The 15,285-nt window shown below is 41.8% G+C and overlaps 8 non-coding genes and 1 pseudogene across 8 annotated transcripts; all 9 read left to right on the plus strand.

The window, feature by feature from the left end:
* Positions 1 to 4,602: 4,602 nt before the first annotated feature.
* Positions 4,603 to 4,827, plus strand: LOC141220901 (U2 spliceosomal RNA; annotated as a pseudogene).
* Positions 4,828 to 5,942: 1,115 nt separating this feature from the next.
* LOC141220819 (U2 spliceosomal RNA) lies at positions 5,943 to 6,133 on the plus strand. Its single transcript, XR_012288950.1, has one exon. It is a non-coding gene; the product is annotated as a U2 spliceosomal RNA (small nuclear RNA).
* A 1,112-nt stretch (positions 6,134 to 7,245) lies between these two features.
* On the plus strand, positions 7,246 to 7,436 carry LOC141220830 (U2 spliceosomal RNA). Its single transcript, XR_012288961.1, has one exon. It is a non-coding gene; the product is annotated as a U2 spliceosomal RNA (small nuclear RNA).
* Positions 7,437 to 8,551: 1,115 nt separating this feature from the next.
* LOC141220841 (U2 spliceosomal RNA) lies at positions 8,552 to 8,742 on the plus strand. The gene has a single exon (XR_012288972.1). It is a non-coding gene; the product is annotated as a U2 spliceosomal RNA (small nuclear RNA).
* Positions 8,743 to 9,854: 1,112 nt separating this feature from the next.
* On the plus strand, positions 9,855 to 10,045 carry LOC141220879 (U2 spliceosomal RNA). The gene has a single exon (XR_012289008.1). It is a non-coding gene; the product is annotated as a U2 spliceosomal RNA (small nuclear RNA).
* Positions 10,046 to 11,160: 1,115 nt separating this feature from the next.
* LOC141220852 (U2 spliceosomal RNA) lies at positions 11,161 to 11,351 on the plus strand. Its single transcript, XR_012288983.1, has one exon. It is a non-coding gene; the product is annotated as a U2 spliceosomal RNA (small nuclear RNA).
* A 1,115-nt stretch (positions 11,352 to 12,466) lies between these two features.
* Positions 12,467 to 12,657, plus strand: LOC141220864 (U2 spliceosomal RNA). Its single transcript, XR_012288994.1, has one exon. It is a non-coding gene; the product is annotated as a U2 spliceosomal RNA (small nuclear RNA).
* A 1,112-nt stretch (positions 12,658 to 13,769) lies between these two features.
* On the plus strand, positions 13,770 to 13,960 carry LOC141220876 (U2 spliceosomal RNA). The gene has a single exon (XR_012289005.1). It is a non-coding gene; the product is annotated as a U2 spliceosomal RNA (small nuclear RNA).
* A 1,115-nt stretch (positions 13,961 to 15,075) lies between these two features.
* Positions 15,076 to 15,266, plus strand: LOC141220887 (U2 spliceosomal RNA). The gene has a single exon (XR_012289016.1). It is a non-coding gene; the product is annotated as a U2 spliceosomal RNA (small nuclear RNA).
* The last annotated feature ends 19 nt before the right edge of the window (positions 15,267 to 15,285 follow it).

A 15,285-nucleotide genomic window follows, 5' to 3' on the forward strand; every position in this document is an offset into this window, starting at 1 on the left:
ATCATCCCTAAGAGACGCGGGGAAACACAGTTTGGAGTGTGGAACGGGAAACGTGTGTATGTGGTATCATTTAGGAAGAACCCGAATGAGGAGGGGGGCGTGTACAGACCTCCGCCGCAGGTTTATATCAACCATAGCCGCGGTTATTTATTCTTCCCAGGGATGCCACACTACTGCCGTGTGTGTAAAAAATATGGACATCTGGATGCAGAATGTAACAAGTGTTTTAGTTGCATGGGTACTCCTCACCAGATGGATGAGTGCCCTAAAAATAAGAAAAAGGATGTAGAGGAGATGGACACATCGCCTGAAGAACAGCAACAAGAAGCTAAAGACGATGTGGAAGCAGGCATTGCTGCTGAAGAGGAAAAAGGGGAAGAGGAGAAAGAAAGGAGTGAGAAGGAGGAGACAGAAAGAAAGAGAAAAGAGGAAGAGGAGGGACGGGCAATGAAGGAGAAGAAGAAGGAGGAACGGGTTAAAAAATCACAAGAAGAAGAGGAAAGGAAGTTGGAAGAAAGGAAGAGAAAGAAGGAAGAGGAAAAACAGAAGAGGATAGAGGACATAGAAAAAAGGGCCATGGAGATAAAGAAACAGATGGAAAGGAAAAAGAGAGAAGAGCAGAAGAAAGAAGATAAGAAGAAAGAAGATAAGAATGAAAAGAAGAAGATAGAAGAACAGAAGAAAGAAGATCAGAAGAGAGAAGAGAAGAGTCAAATGTTGCAAGAAATTTCTCCACTAAGTAAAGGGAGTAGTTGTGGAAGGGAAAGTGATATTCCAGAAGTAGTGGAGTCCACTCCTACTAATTCCCTGTCGCAGAGCTTACCTTGCGCGCAGGTACAAATGGACTGCACAGAAAAATCTCTAAAAAGAAGTGTGGATAGAAGTGATAATGAAGGAATACCATGTGGTGGGAAAGTAAAGGCATTAGAAGCAACAAGTCTGCTGGGGAGTGTGTCATCTTCGGATGTATCAGATCTGGAGGTAGACCCATCTTCTCCGGCAGTAGAGAATGAGGGCGGAGGGAAGAGCCCTGCACTAAATGTTAGAAGATGATCCGCTCAATGTCCCTGAATGTTCAGGGGTTTAACGACCTATATAAGAGAACTGCTTTATATGATTTTTTAAATAATGAAAATATTGATTTTATCTTTCTACAAGAATGTAATTTGACAAAAAAAATAAGCTATGAATATTTACAGGGTATATGGAAGGGTAACTTATGCTTTTCTGGTGGGAACGAGTCAAAAAGTGATGGTGTGGGGTTTTTATGCTCTAAAGATTGGGAGATTGTAAATTATGAAGAGATATACCCTGGGAGGATTTTAAGAATTGATGTGCAGAAAAATGGGAAGAAAGTGAGGTGTTTTAATGTGTATGCAAATGCAGAAAAAGCCTTGAGATTACATTTGTTTGAACTTTTGCAGCTGTTTTTACCTGGAGTAGATCCATTAGTTTTAGGTGGGGATTTTAATTGTCATTTAAAAAATGTAAAAGATGGGTCAGCTTCATGTCTTAGAAATATTTTAGCAGCTTTTAATCTTAAAGATACATGGGCATTAGATGGACAAAAAAAGGAGCATGAAGTCACTTGGGTGGGGAGAGGTGTTTCATCCAGAATAGATTATATTTTTATATCTCAAGCCCTAACATGCTCAGGTTTTAAAACGCATTCAACACCTTTTTCAGATCATAAAATAATAGAATGTAGTTTTAAAATAGAATCAGATGTGGATAAAAGACCGTCACACTGGAAATTAAATGTATCCCTACTACAAGACGAGGTGGTTATGGAAGGTTTTAAAAAGCTGTATGAAAAACTGAAGCTAAAAAAAACGTTTTTTAAATCTATTTTTAATTGGTGGGATTTTGTCAAGAAGGAGGTAAAAATATTTTTTATTAAAGAAGGAAAGAAGAAAGCTGCTGCAAAACGTATTTTTTATAATGATCTTAATGCTAAACTGCAATGTTTTTTTCACCTCGAAAATAACGGATGTGATATGCAGGAGGCGATCCGAACAACAAAAGAAAAGATCCAAAACTGCCTGAAAGAAAAAGGTAAAGAAATTATTTTTAATTCCCGAGTAAAAGTTTTAGACGAGGATGAAAAATGCACAAAATTCTTTTTTAAAAAAATATGTGACAAGAAGGATTATATGAAGGTTTTGGAAGGAGAAACAAGTTTGGAGGGGAAGAAGATGAAAGCAAAAGAATTTTATGATGATTTATTTTCTGTTAAAAACACGGATGTGTCTCTAAAAAAACATTTTTTAGAAGGACTGGAAAAAAATTTTAATGCGGAAGATAAATCTTTTTTAATAGGGAATTTTACTAAAGAGGAAGTTTTTAATACAATTAATACGCTACAAAATAACAAAACGCCGGGAGCAGATGGACTACCTGTTGAATTTTACAAGTGTTTATGGGAGATCATGGGTGAGGATTTTTATGAAGTAATTTTAGAAGCAGAAGCATCTTTTAGTGTCCCAGAGTCGTGGTGGGAGGGTCTTATTGTTTTATTATTTAAGAAAGGAAATAAAGAACTGATTAAAAATTGGAGACCAATAACCCTTTTAAATACGGACTGTAAGGTATATGCAAAGTTACTAGCAAATAGATTAAAAAAGGTAATCGGCTCAGTAATAGAAGTGGATCAGACGTGTGCAGTGCCAAATCGGAGAATCAGCGACTCATTGATTTTAATCAGGGATGTTTTATGGGATGTTTTAGACAGAAAACAAAAGCTTGCTCTAATTACTTTGGATTTTGAAAAAGCGTACGATAGAGTTGCCCATGATTTTTTATTTGCAGTTTTAGAGAAAATGGGATGCCCGGATGTTTTTAGCAAACGTATTAAATCTCTTTACAAATCATGTTTTAGCAAAATATCTATTAATGGTTTTTTATCTGATAATGTAAAAATAAACTGTGGCGTTAAACAGGGGTGTCCCTTATCCCCTATTCTTTTTATTTGTGCAATTGAACCACTTTTAGCAGCTTTTAGGAGAGATAAGGTAATCAATGGTTTTTTTATTCCCGGGAGTTGCAATGAACAAGTTAAAGTGGTGGCATATATGGATGATGTGACGGTTTTAGTTAAAGACACTAGAAGCATGAACAGAGCCATAAGAACAGTGGATTGGTTTGGGGGCGCATCGGGTTTTAAAATTAACATGGAAAAATCTGGTATTTTAACTGTTGGTGATTTTATTGTAGATTCTGAGTGTAAATTAACAAGAATGAATGAAGTAAAAATTTTAGGTATTTATTTCTCAGAGTCAGGTGGTAATGTAAGAAATTGGGAGTCTCTGCTGGAAAGAGTTAAGAAAAAGATTACTTTCTGGCAGTTGAGAGATCTTACCCTGGAAGGAAAAATTTTAATTATTAGACAGGTTTTACTCCCAATGTTTTTATATGTCTCAACAGTTTTTATCCCCCAAAATAATATCATGAAGAGAGTTATTAAGGTATGTTTTAATTTTTTATGGAGATCCAAGATGGAAAGAGTAAAGAGAGAGGAGATATATAAATCAAAGAAAAAAGGTGGGAAAGGTTTTCCGGATATTAGGTCCTTTTTATATGCAAAGTATGTAGCGAACTGTGTATGCACTTTATTAGGACCAGGCTCTAAGCTAAAGTTGTTTTCTATATATAATTTAGGTTTCTATATTAGAAATTATAAATGGTTGGAGATGTCTCTAAATAGGCCTTATAGGTTTTTACCTCCAGGAAATTATATTGTTTTAGAAAAAATTTTAAGAGATTTTAAACTTAAGATGGTCGAAATAAATGTTCTTAAATGCCATAAAAAAATCCTAAAAATCCTGGAAGAGAGAATAGGTATCAGTCCTGTGGAACTTTTTTCATTCAAAATTGTGGAAAGAATCTGGATGAATGTAAATTATAGTGTGTTATCTAATGAACACAGGGATTTACTCTGGTGTATAGTAAAAGACTGCCTGCCAACCCGTGAGTTCCAACACAGGCGTGGGTTGGTAAGATCTGAAGTGTGCCCAAGATCCAGGTGTGGGAATAGTGAAACACCCATGCACATCTTCTGGAATTGTAATTTTGCACAGACAATATGGAGGAAAGTGTGCAATATAGTGAGAGCTGTGAGTACTGTTAATTTTTTGGATTTTAACAGAGTATTTTATGGGATGGGGATAAGAGAGGAGGATTTTAAAATTGTATGGATTATTATTGCATGTGTGAAGGCGGCATTGTGGAAAGCAAGGAACATTTTAGTGTTTAAACATAAGGAAGTAACAGTCGACCAGTGTATTAAATTATGTCTAAGTTATTTGTACATGTATTTCTGGAGGGACAAAATGACGCTTGGCAAGGTGAAAGCAAATGAGAAATGGAAACAATGTAAATGGAATGAACTTACCTTGTAAGATTTGATTTTTTGAAAACCTGTGGAAAAACAAAAAAAGAAGAACAAAAACAAACAAAAAAAAATAGCCAAAACTATATAATTTTTTTAAAAAAAAAAAAAGAGGGAAAAAATAAATAAATATATATATATAAAAGAAAAAGAAAATAAAAGATTTGGAGAAGTATTAAAATTGGTAGAATGCACGATGATGGATTTGAGTCTTCTTATCTTTTTGTTGATTCCAAGACTTTGTAATCTGAGTGTAAAAAAAAAAAAAAAAAAAAAAAAAAAAAAAATCTGTTCTTATCAGTTTAATATCTGATACGTCCCCTATCTGGGGACCATATATTAAATGGATTTTTAGAACAGGGAGATGGAAAAAGAGCTTGCTCTGTCCACTCCACGCATTGACCTGGTATTGCAGTATCTCCAGGACCGGTGCACCCCTTCTTTAATGCAGTTTCTAAAATCAGAAAGAATTGAATTCAATGTTTTTTGTTCATTTTGCTTGTTTGTCGGATTTTGGGATGGACTCTTTGGCTTTGCTTTTCTTCTCCTCATTGGATTTTTCATGTTCAAAGTTGCAGAAGCCAGATTACAAGCTCATTTTGGTTCAACTTCAGCAACTGTGCATTGCATTGCCATGTAATGTGATGCAATGCTATCTTTCTAGCTCTCCCTTTTTACTTCCTTTTGGATAAACAGACATATTAGGCAAGCATTTTGGAGCTTTCACCTAAATAACTACAGGTGGTGAGATAAGCTGCACAATATAATTGACCTTTCAGTATATTGTTGCACACACACCATCTATTTAGCAAATGCCCTTGTTATCAACAGCAGCCTTTTAAACTCACCTGAGCTAACAGGTATGTGCGCTGGTTACTCTGCTGCGCTTAAAATTTCTTTTTTGGTTTGCTACAATGCCTTTTCTGAAACGTTGTCTCCTTCTGCTGGAACACTGACTTCTTTCATTTAATGCCTGCAGACTATAAAAGAGAACCCAACCCAAAAAGTTTGGTTGATTAGTCTGTGGCATTCTGTTAAACTGTTGCTTATGGCGGTCTCTGTGAGCTTCTCAGCGACATTCAGCCAGCCAGGTATCCTGCCTGCAGTAGATGGAATGTGGCAATGGAACGCTGGCTGCGCGTGTCATAATAGGCTCTGAGCCTTTATATACCTGTGCACAGCAGCAGCCACCTTCAGTCTGCTGCTGGACAGCCAGCAGCAGCAGCAGCAGGAGAGGTATGTAATCAGGAGCCCTCCTGCTAAGGGTAGACAGCTGCTCGTTCCACCCCACCCCCCGCCTTAATTGGTTCTCCTCCCTTCCAACGGTGTTGAGGCGGGTGGGAACAGCAGGGGGTGAAGGTGCTGTGTTTAAAGAGGTGGAGTTATGCAGATCTAAAACGCGTGGATTGCAGCAGCAGCAAGCCGAAAAGTGCAGGCATGTAAGGGATCTAGAGGTTGACAACATGTCTTCTTAACGGGAGTCCAGGAGCTCATCTCCACAAATGGACTTTTCAGGATCCTTGGGTGGCTCCGTAGTTTGAAACCAATTCTGGTTATCGCTTCTCGGCCTTTTGGCTAAGATCAAGTGTAGTATCTGTTCTTATCAGTTTAATATCTGATACGTCCCCTATCTGGGGACCATATATTAAATGGATTTTTAGAACAGGGAGATGGAAAAAGAGCTTGCTCTGTCCACTCCACGCATTGACCTGGTATTGCAGTATCTCCAGGACCGGTGCACCCCTTCTTTAATGCAGTTTCTAAAATCAGAAAGAATTGAATTCAATGTTTTTTGTTCATTTTGCTTGTTTGTCGGATTTTGGGATGGACTCTTTGGCTTTGCTTTTCTTCTCCTCATTGGATTTTTCATGTTCAAAGTTGCAGAAGCCAGATTACAAGCTCATTTTGGTTCAACTTCAGCAACTGTGCATTGCATTGCCATGTAATGTGATGCAATGCTATCTTTCTAGCTCTCCCTTTTTACTTCCTTTTGGATAAACAGACATATTAGGCAAGCATTTTGGAGCTTTCACCTAAATAACTACAGGTGGTGAGATAAGCTGCACAATATAATTGACCTTTCAGTATATTGTTGCACACACACCATCTATTTAGCAAATGCCCTTGTTATCAACAGCAGCCTTTTAAACTCACCTGAGCTAACAGGTATGTGCGCTGGTTACTCTGCTGCGCTTAAAATTTCTTTTTTGGTTTGCTACAATGCCTTTTCTGAAACGTTGTCTCCTTCTGCTGGAACACTGACTTCTTTCATTTAATGCCTGCAGACTATAAAAGAGAACCCAACCCAAAAAGTTTGGTTGATTAGTCTGTGGCATTCTGTTAAACTGTTGCTTATGGCGGTCTCTGTGAGCTTCTCAGTGACATTCAGCCAGCCAGGTATCCTGCCTGCAGTAGATGGAATGTGGCAATGGAACGCTGGCTGCGCGTGTCATAATAGGCTCTGAGCCTTTATATACCTGTGCACAGCAGCAGCCACCTTCAGTCTGCTGCTGGACAGCCAGCAGCAGCAGCAGGAGAGGTATGTAATCAGGAGCCCTCCTGCTAAGGGTAGACAGCTGCTCGTTCCACCCCACCCCCCGCCTTAATTGGTTCTCCTCCCTTCCAACGGTGTTGAGGCGGGTGGGAACAGCAGGGGGTGAAGGTGCTGTGTTTAAAGAGGTGGAGTTATGCAGATCTAAAACGCGTGGATTGCAGCAGCAGCAAGCCGAAAAGTGCAGGCATGTAAGGGATCTAGAGGTTGACAACATGTCTTCTTAACGGGAGTCCAGGAGCTCATCTCCACAAATGGACTTTTCAGGATCCTTGGGTGGCTCCGTAGTTTGAAACCAATTCTGGTTATCGCTTCTCGGCCTTTTGGCTAAGATCAAGTGTAGTATCTGTTCTTATCAGTTTAATATCTGATACGTCCCCTATCTGGGGACCATATATTAAATGGATTTTTAGAACAGGGAGATGGAAAAAGAGCTTGCTCTGTCCACTCCACGCATTGACCTGGTATTGCAGTATCTCCAGGACCGGTGCACCCCTTCTTTAATGCAGTTTCTAAAATCAGAAAGAATTGAATTCAATGTTTTTTGTTCATTTTGCTTGTTTGTCGGATTTTGGGATGGACTCTTTGGCTTTGCTTTTCTTCTCCTCATTGGATTTTTCATGTTCAAAGTTGCAGAAGCCAGATTACAAGCTCATTTTGGTTCAACTTCAGCAACTGTGCATTGCATTGCCATGTAATGTGATGCAATGCTATCTTTCTAGCTCTCCCTTTTTACTTCCTTTTGGATAAACAGACATATTAGGCAAGCATTTTGGAGCTTTCACCTAAATAACTACAGGTGGTGAGATAAGCTGCACAATATAATTGACCTTTCAGTATATTGTTGCACACACACCATCTATTTAGCAAATGCCCTTGTTATCAACAGCAGCCTTTTAAACTCACCTGAGCTAACAGGTATGTGCGCTGGTTACTCTGCTGCGCTTAAAATTTCTTTTTTGGTTTGCTACAATGCCTTTTCTGAAACGTTGTCTCCTTCTGCTGGAACACTGACTTCTTTCATTTAATGCCTGCAGACTATAAAAGAGAACCCAACCCAAAAAGTTTGGTTGATTAGTCTGTGGCATTCTGTTAAACTGTTGCTTATGGCGGTCTCTGTGAGCTTCTCAGCGACATTCAGCCAGCCAGGTATCCTGCCTGCAGTAGATGGAATGTGGCAATGGAACGCTGGCTGCGCGTGTCATAATAGGCTCTGAGCCTTTATATACCTGTGCACAGCAGCAGCCACCTTCAGTCTGCTGCTGGACAGCCAGCAGCAGCAGCAGCAGGAGAGGTATGTAATCAGGAGCCCTCCTGCTAAGGGTAGACAGCTGCTCGTTCCACCCCACCCCCCGCCTTAATTGGTTCTCCTCCCTTCCAACGGTGTTGAGGCGGGTGGGAACAGCAGGGGGTGAAGGTGCTGTGTTTAAAGAGGTGGAGTTATGCAGATCTAAAACGCGTGGATTGCAGCAGCAGCAAGCCGAAAAGTGCAGGCATGTAAGGGATCTAGAGGTTGACAACATGTCTTCTTAACGGGAGTCCAGGAGCTCATCTCCACAAATGGACTTTTCAGGATCCTTGGGTGGCTCCGTAGTTTGAAACCAATTCTGGTTATCGCTTCTCGGCCTTTTGGCTAAGATCAAGTGTAGTATCTGTTCTTATCAGTTTAATATCTGATACGTCCCCTATCTGGGGACCATATATTAAATGGATTTTTAGAACAGGGAGATGGAAAAAGAGCTTGCTCTGTCCACTCCACGCATTGACCTGGTATTGCAGTATCTCCAGGACCGGTGCACCCCTTCTTTAATGCAGTTTCTAAAATCAGAAAGAATTGAATTCAATGTTTTTTGTTCATTTTGCTTGTTTGTCGGATTTTGGGATGGACTCTTTGGCTTTGCTTTTCTTCTCCTCATTGGATTTTTCATGTTCAAAGTTGCAGAAGCCAGATTACAAGCTCATTTTGGTTCAACTTCAGCAACTGTGCATTGCATTGCCATGTAATGTGATGCAATGCTATCTTTCTAGCTCTCCCTTTTTACTTCCTTTTGGATAAACAGACATATTAGGCAAGCATTTTGGAGCTTTCACCTAAATAACTACAGGTGGTGAGATAAGCTGCACAATATAATTGACCTTTCAGTATATTGTTGCACACACACCATCTATTTAGCAAATGCCCTTGTTATCAACAGCAGCCTTTTAAACTCACCTGAGCTAACAGGTATGTGCGCTGGTTACTCTGCTGCGCTTAAAATTTCTTTTTTGGTTTGCTACAATGCCTTTTCTGAAACGTTGTCTCCTTCTGCTGGAACACTGACTTCTTTCATTTAATGCCTGCAGACTATAAAAGAGAACCCAACCCAAAAAGTTTGGTTGATTAGTCTGTGGCATTCTGTTAAACTGTTGCTTATGGCGGTCTCTGTGAGCTTCTCAGCGACATTCAGCCAGCCAGGTATCCTGCCTGCAGTAGATGGAATGTGGCAATGGAACGCTGGCTGCGCGTGTCATAATAGGCTCTGAGCCTTTATATACCTGTGCACAGCAGCAGCCACCTTCAGTCTGCTGCTGGACAGCCAGCAGCAGCAGCAGGAGAGGTATGTAATCAGGAGCCCTCCTGCTAAGGGTAGACAGCTGCTCGTTCCACCCCACCCCCCGCCTTAATTGGTTCTCCTCCCTTCCAACGGTGTTGAGGCGGGTGGGAACAGCAGGGGGTGAAGGTGCTGTGTTTAAAGAGGTGGAGTTATGCAGATCTAAAACGCGTGGATTGCAGCAGCAGCAAGCCGAAAAGTGCAGGCATGTAAGGGATCTAGAGGTTGACAACATGTCTTCTTAACGGGAGTCCAGGAGCTCATCTCCACAAATGGACTTTTCAGGATCCTTGGGTGGCTCCGTAGTTTGAAACCAATTCTGGTTATCGCTTCTCGGCCTTTTGGCTAAGATCAAGTGTAGTATCTGTTCTTATCAGTTTAATATCTGATACGTCCCCTATCTGGGGACCATATATTAAATGGATTTTTAGAACAGGGAGATGGAAAAAGAGCTTGCTCTGTCCACTCCACGCATTGACCTGGTATTGCAGTATCTCCAGGACCCGTGCACCCCTTTTGTAATGCAGTTTCTAAAATCAGAAAGAATTGAATTCAATGTTTTTTGTTCATTTTGCTTGTTTGTCGGATTTTGGGATGGACTCTTTGGCTTTGCTTTTCTTCTCCTCATTGGATTTTTCATGTTCAAAGTTGCAGAAGCCAGATTACAAGCTCATTTTGGTTCAACTTCAGCAACTGTGCATTGCATTGCCATGTAATGTGATGCAATGCTATCTTTCTAGCTCTCCCTTTTTACTTCCTTTTGGATAAACAGACATATTAGGCAAGCATTTTGGAGCTTTCACCTAAATAACTACAGGTGGTGAGATAAGCTGCACAATATAATTGACCTTTCAGTATATTGTTGCACACACACCATCTATTTAGCAAATGCCCTTGTTATCAACAGCAGCCTTTTAAACTCACCTGAGCTAACAGGTATGTGCGCTGGTTACTCTGCTGCGCTTAAAATTTCTTTTTTGGTTTGCTACAATGCCTTTTCTGAAACGTTGTCTCCTTCTGCTGGAACACTGACTTCTTTCATTTAATGCCTGCAGACTATAAAAGAGAACCCAACCCAAAAAGTTTGGTTGATTAGTCTGTGGCATTCTGTTAAACTGTTGCTTATGGCGGTCTCTGTGAGCTTCTCAGCGACATTCAGCCAGCCAGGTATCCTGCCTGCAGTAGATGGAATGTGGCAATGGAACGCTGGCTGCGCGTGTCATAATAGGCTCTGAGCCTTTATATACCTGTGCACAGCAGCAGCCACCTTCAGTCTGCTGCTGGACAGCCAGCAGCAGCAGCAGCAGGAGAGGTATGTAATCAGGAGCCCTCCTGCTAAGGGTAGACAGCTGCTCGTTCCACCCCACCCCCCGCCTTAATTGGTTCTCCTCCCTTCCAATGGTGTTGAGGCGGGTGGGAACAGCAGGGGGTGAAGGTGCTGTGTTTAAAGAGGTGGAGTTATGCAGATCTAAAACGCGTGGATTGCAGCAGCAGCAAGCCGAAAAGTGCAGGCATGTAAGGGATCTAGAGGTTGACAACATGTCTTCTTAACGGGAGTCCAGGAGCTCATCTCCACAAATGGACTTTTCAGGATCCTTGGGTGGCTCCGTAGTTTGAAACCAATTCTGGTTATCGCTTCTCGGCCTTTTGGCTAAGATCAAGTGTAGTATCTGTTCTTATCAGTTTAATATCTGATACGTCCCCTATCTGGGGACCATATATTAAATGGATTTTTAGAACAGGGAGATGGAAAAAGAGCTTGCTCTGTCCACTCCACGCATTGACCTGGTATTGCAGTATCTCCAGGACCGGTGCACCCCTTCTTTAATGCAGTTTCTAAAATCAGAAAGAATTGAATTCAATGTTTTTTGTTCATTTTGCTTGTTTGTCGGATTTTGGGATGGACTCTTTGGCTTTGCTTTTCTTCTCCTCATTGGATTTTTCATGTTCAAAGTTGCAGAAGCCAGATTACAAGCTCATTTTGGTTCAACTTCAGCAACTGTGCATTGCATTGCCATGTAATGTGATGCAATGCTATCTTTCTAGCTCTCCCTTTTTACTTCCTTTTGGATAAACAGACATATTAGGCAAGCATTTTGGAGCTTTCACCTAAATAACTACAGGTGGTGAGATAAGCTGCACAATATAATTGACCTTTCAGTATATTGTTGCACACACACCATCTATTTAGCAAATGCCCTTGTTATCAACAGCAGCCTTTTAAACTCACCTGAGCTAACAGGTATGTGCGCTGGTTACTCTGCTGCGCTTAAAATTTCTTTTTTGGTTTGCTACAATGCCTTTTCTGAAACGTTGTCTCCTTCTGCTGGAACACTGACTTCTTTCATTTAATGCCTGCAGACTATAAAAGAGAACCCAACCCAAAAAGTTTGGTTGATTAGTCTGTGGCATTCTGTTAAACTGTTGCTTATGGCGGTCTCTGTGAGCTTCTCAGCGACATTCAGCCAGCCAGGTATCCTGCCTGCAGTAGATGGAATGTGGCAATGGAACGCTGGCTGCGCGTGTCATAATAGGCTCTGAGCCTTTATATACCTGTGCACAGCAGCAGCCACCTTCAGTCTGCTGCTGGACAGCCAGCAGCAGCAGCAGCAGGAGAGGTATGTAATCAGGAGCCCTCCTGCTAAGGGTAGACAGCTGCTCGTTCCACCCCACCCCCCGCCTTAATTGGTTCTCCTCCCTTCCAACGGTGTTGAGGCGGGTGGGAACAGCAGGGGGTGAAGGTGCTGTGTTTAAAGAGGTGGAGTTATGCAGATCTAAAACGCGTGGATTGCAGCAGCAGCAAGCCGAAAAGTGCAGGCATGTAAGGGATCTAGAGGTTGACAACATGTCTTCTTAACGGGAGTCCAGGAGCTCATCTCCACAAATGGACTTTTCAGGATCCTTGGGTGGCTCCGTAGTTTGAAACCAATTCTGGTTATCGCTTCTCGGCCTTTTGGCTAAGATCAAGTGTAGTATCTGTTCTTATCAGTTTAATATCTGATACGTCCCCTATCTGGGGACCATATATTAAATGGATTTTTAGAACAGGGAGATGGAAAAAGAGCTTGCTCTGTCCACTCCACGCATTGACCTGGTATTGCAGTATCTCCAGGACCGGTGCACCCCTTCTTTAATGCAGTTTCTAAAATCAGAAAGAATTGAATTCAATGTTTTTTGTTCATTTTGCTTGTTTGTCGGATTTTGGGATGGACTCCTTGGCTTTGCTTTTCTTCTCCTCATTGGATTTTTCATGTTCAAAGTTGCAGAAGCCAGATTACAAGCTCATTTTGGTTCAACTTCAGCAACTGTGCATTGCATTGCCATGTAATGTGATGCAATGCTATCTTTCTAGCTCTCCCTTTTTACTTCCTTTTGGATAAACAGACATATTAGGCAAGCATTTTGGAGCTTTCACCTAAATAACTACAGGTGGTGAGATAAGCTGCACAATATAATTGACCTTTCAGTATATTGTTGCACACACACCATCTATTTAGCAAATGCCCTTGTTATCAACAGCAGCCTTTTAAACTCACCTGAGCTAACAGGTATGTGCGCTGGTTACTCTGCTGCGCTTAAAATTTCTTTTTTGGTTTGCTACAATGCCTTTTCTGAAACGTTGTCTCCTTCTGCTGGAACACTGACTTCTTTCATTTAATGCCTGCAGACTATAAAAGAGAACCCAACCCAAAAAGTTTGGTTGATTAGTCTGTGGCATTCTGTTAAACTGTTGCTTATGGCGGTCTCTGTGAGCTTCTCAGCGACATTCAGCCAGCCAGGTATCCTGCCTGCAGTAGATGGAATGTGGCAATGGAACGCTGGCTGCGCGTGTCATAATAGGCTCTGAGCCTTTATATACCTGTGCACAGCAGCAGCCACCTTCAGTCTGCTGCTGGACAGCCAGCAGCAGCAGCAGGAGAGGTATGTAATCAGGAGCCCTCCTGCTAAGGGTAGACAGCTGCTCGTTCCACCCCACCCCCCGCCTTAATTGGTTCTCCTCCCTTCCAACGGTGTTGAGGCGGGTGGGAACAGCAGGGGGTGAAGGTGCTGTGTTTAAAGAGGTGGAGTTATGCAGATCTAAAACGCGTGGATTGCAGCAGCAGCAAGCCGAAAAGTGCAGGCATGTAAGGGATCTAGAGGTTGACAACATGTCTTCTTAACGGGAGTCCAGGAGCTCATCTCCACAAATGGACTTTTCAGGATCCTTGGGTGGCTCCGTAGTTTGAAACCAATTCTGGTTATCGCTTCTCGGCCTTTTGGCTAAGATCAAGTGTAGTATCTGTTCTTATCAGTTTAATATCTGATACGTCCCCTATCTGGGGACCATATATTAAATGGATTTTTAGAACAGGGAGATGGAAAAAGAGCTTGCTCTGTCCACTCCACGCATTGACCTGGTATTGCAGTATCTCCAGGACCGGTGCACCCCTTCTTTAATGCAGTTTCTAAAATCAGAAAGAATTGAATTCAATGTTTTTTGTTCATTTTGCTTGTTTGTCGGATTTTGGGATGGACTCTTTGGCTTTGCTTTTCTTCTCCTCATTGGATTTTTCATGTTCAAAGTTGCAGAAGCCAGATTACAAGCTCATTTTGGTTCAACTTCAGCAACTGTGCATTGCATTGCCATGTAATGTGATGCAATGCTATCTTTCTAGCTCTCCCTTTTTACTTCCTTTTGGATAAACAGACATATTAGGCAAGCATTTTGGAGCTTTCACCTAAATAACTACAGGTGGTGAGATAAGCTGCACAATATAATTGACCTTTCAGTATATTGTTGCACACACACCATCTATTTAGCAAATGCCCTTGTTATCAACAGCAGCCTTTTAAACTCACCTGAGCTAACAGGTATGTGCGCTGGTTACTCTGCTGCGCTTAAAATTTCTTTTTTGGTTTGCTACAATGCCTTTTCTGAAACGTTGTCTCCTTCTGCTGGAACACTGACTTCTTTCATTTAATGCCTGCAGACTATAAAAGAGAACCCAACCCAAAAAGTTTGGTTGATTAGTCTGTGGCATTCTGTTAAACTGTTGCTTATGGCGGTCTCTGTGAGCTTCTCAGCGACATTCAGCCAGCCAGGTATCCTGCCTGCAGTAGATGGAATGTGGCAATGGAACGCTGGCTGCGCGTGTCATAATAGGCTCTGAGCCTTTATATACCTGTGCACAGCAGCAGCCACCTTCAGTCTGCTGCTGGACAGCCAGCAGCAGCAGCAGCAGGAGAGGTATGTAATCAGGAGCCCTCCTGCTAAGGGTAGACAGCTGCTCGTTCCACCCCACCCCCCGCCTTAATTGGTTCTCCTCCCTTCCAACGGTGTTGAGGCGGGTGGGAACAGCAGGGGGTGAAGGTGCTGTGTTTAAAGAGGTGGAGTTATGCAGATCTAAAACGCGTGGATTGCAGCAGCAGCAAGCCGAAAAGTGCAGGCATGTAAGGGATCTAGAGGTTGACAACATGTCTTCTTAACGGGAGTCCAGGAGCTCATCTCCACAAATGGACTTTTCAGGATCCTTGGGTGGCTCCGTAGTTTGAAACCAATTCTGGTTATCGCTTCTCGGCCTTTTGGCTAAGATCAAGTGTAGTATCTGTTCTTATCAGTTTAATATCTGATACGTCCCCTATCTGGGGACCATATATTAAATGGATTTTTAGAACAGGGAGATGGAAAAAGAGCTTGCTCTGTCCACTCCACGCATTGACCTGGTATTGCAGTATCTCCAGGACCGGTGCACCCCTTCTTTAATGCAGTTTCTAAA

Source organism: Phyllobates terribilis, unplaced genomic scaffold (assembly GCF_046119375.1).
Source record: "Phyllobates terribilis strain yellow unplaced genomic scaffold, ASM4611937v1 Scaffold_304__1_contigs__length_2301189, whole genome shotgun sequence".
NCBI lineage: Eukaryota > Metazoa > Chordata > Amphibia > Anura > Dendrobatidae > Phyllobates > Phyllobates terribilis.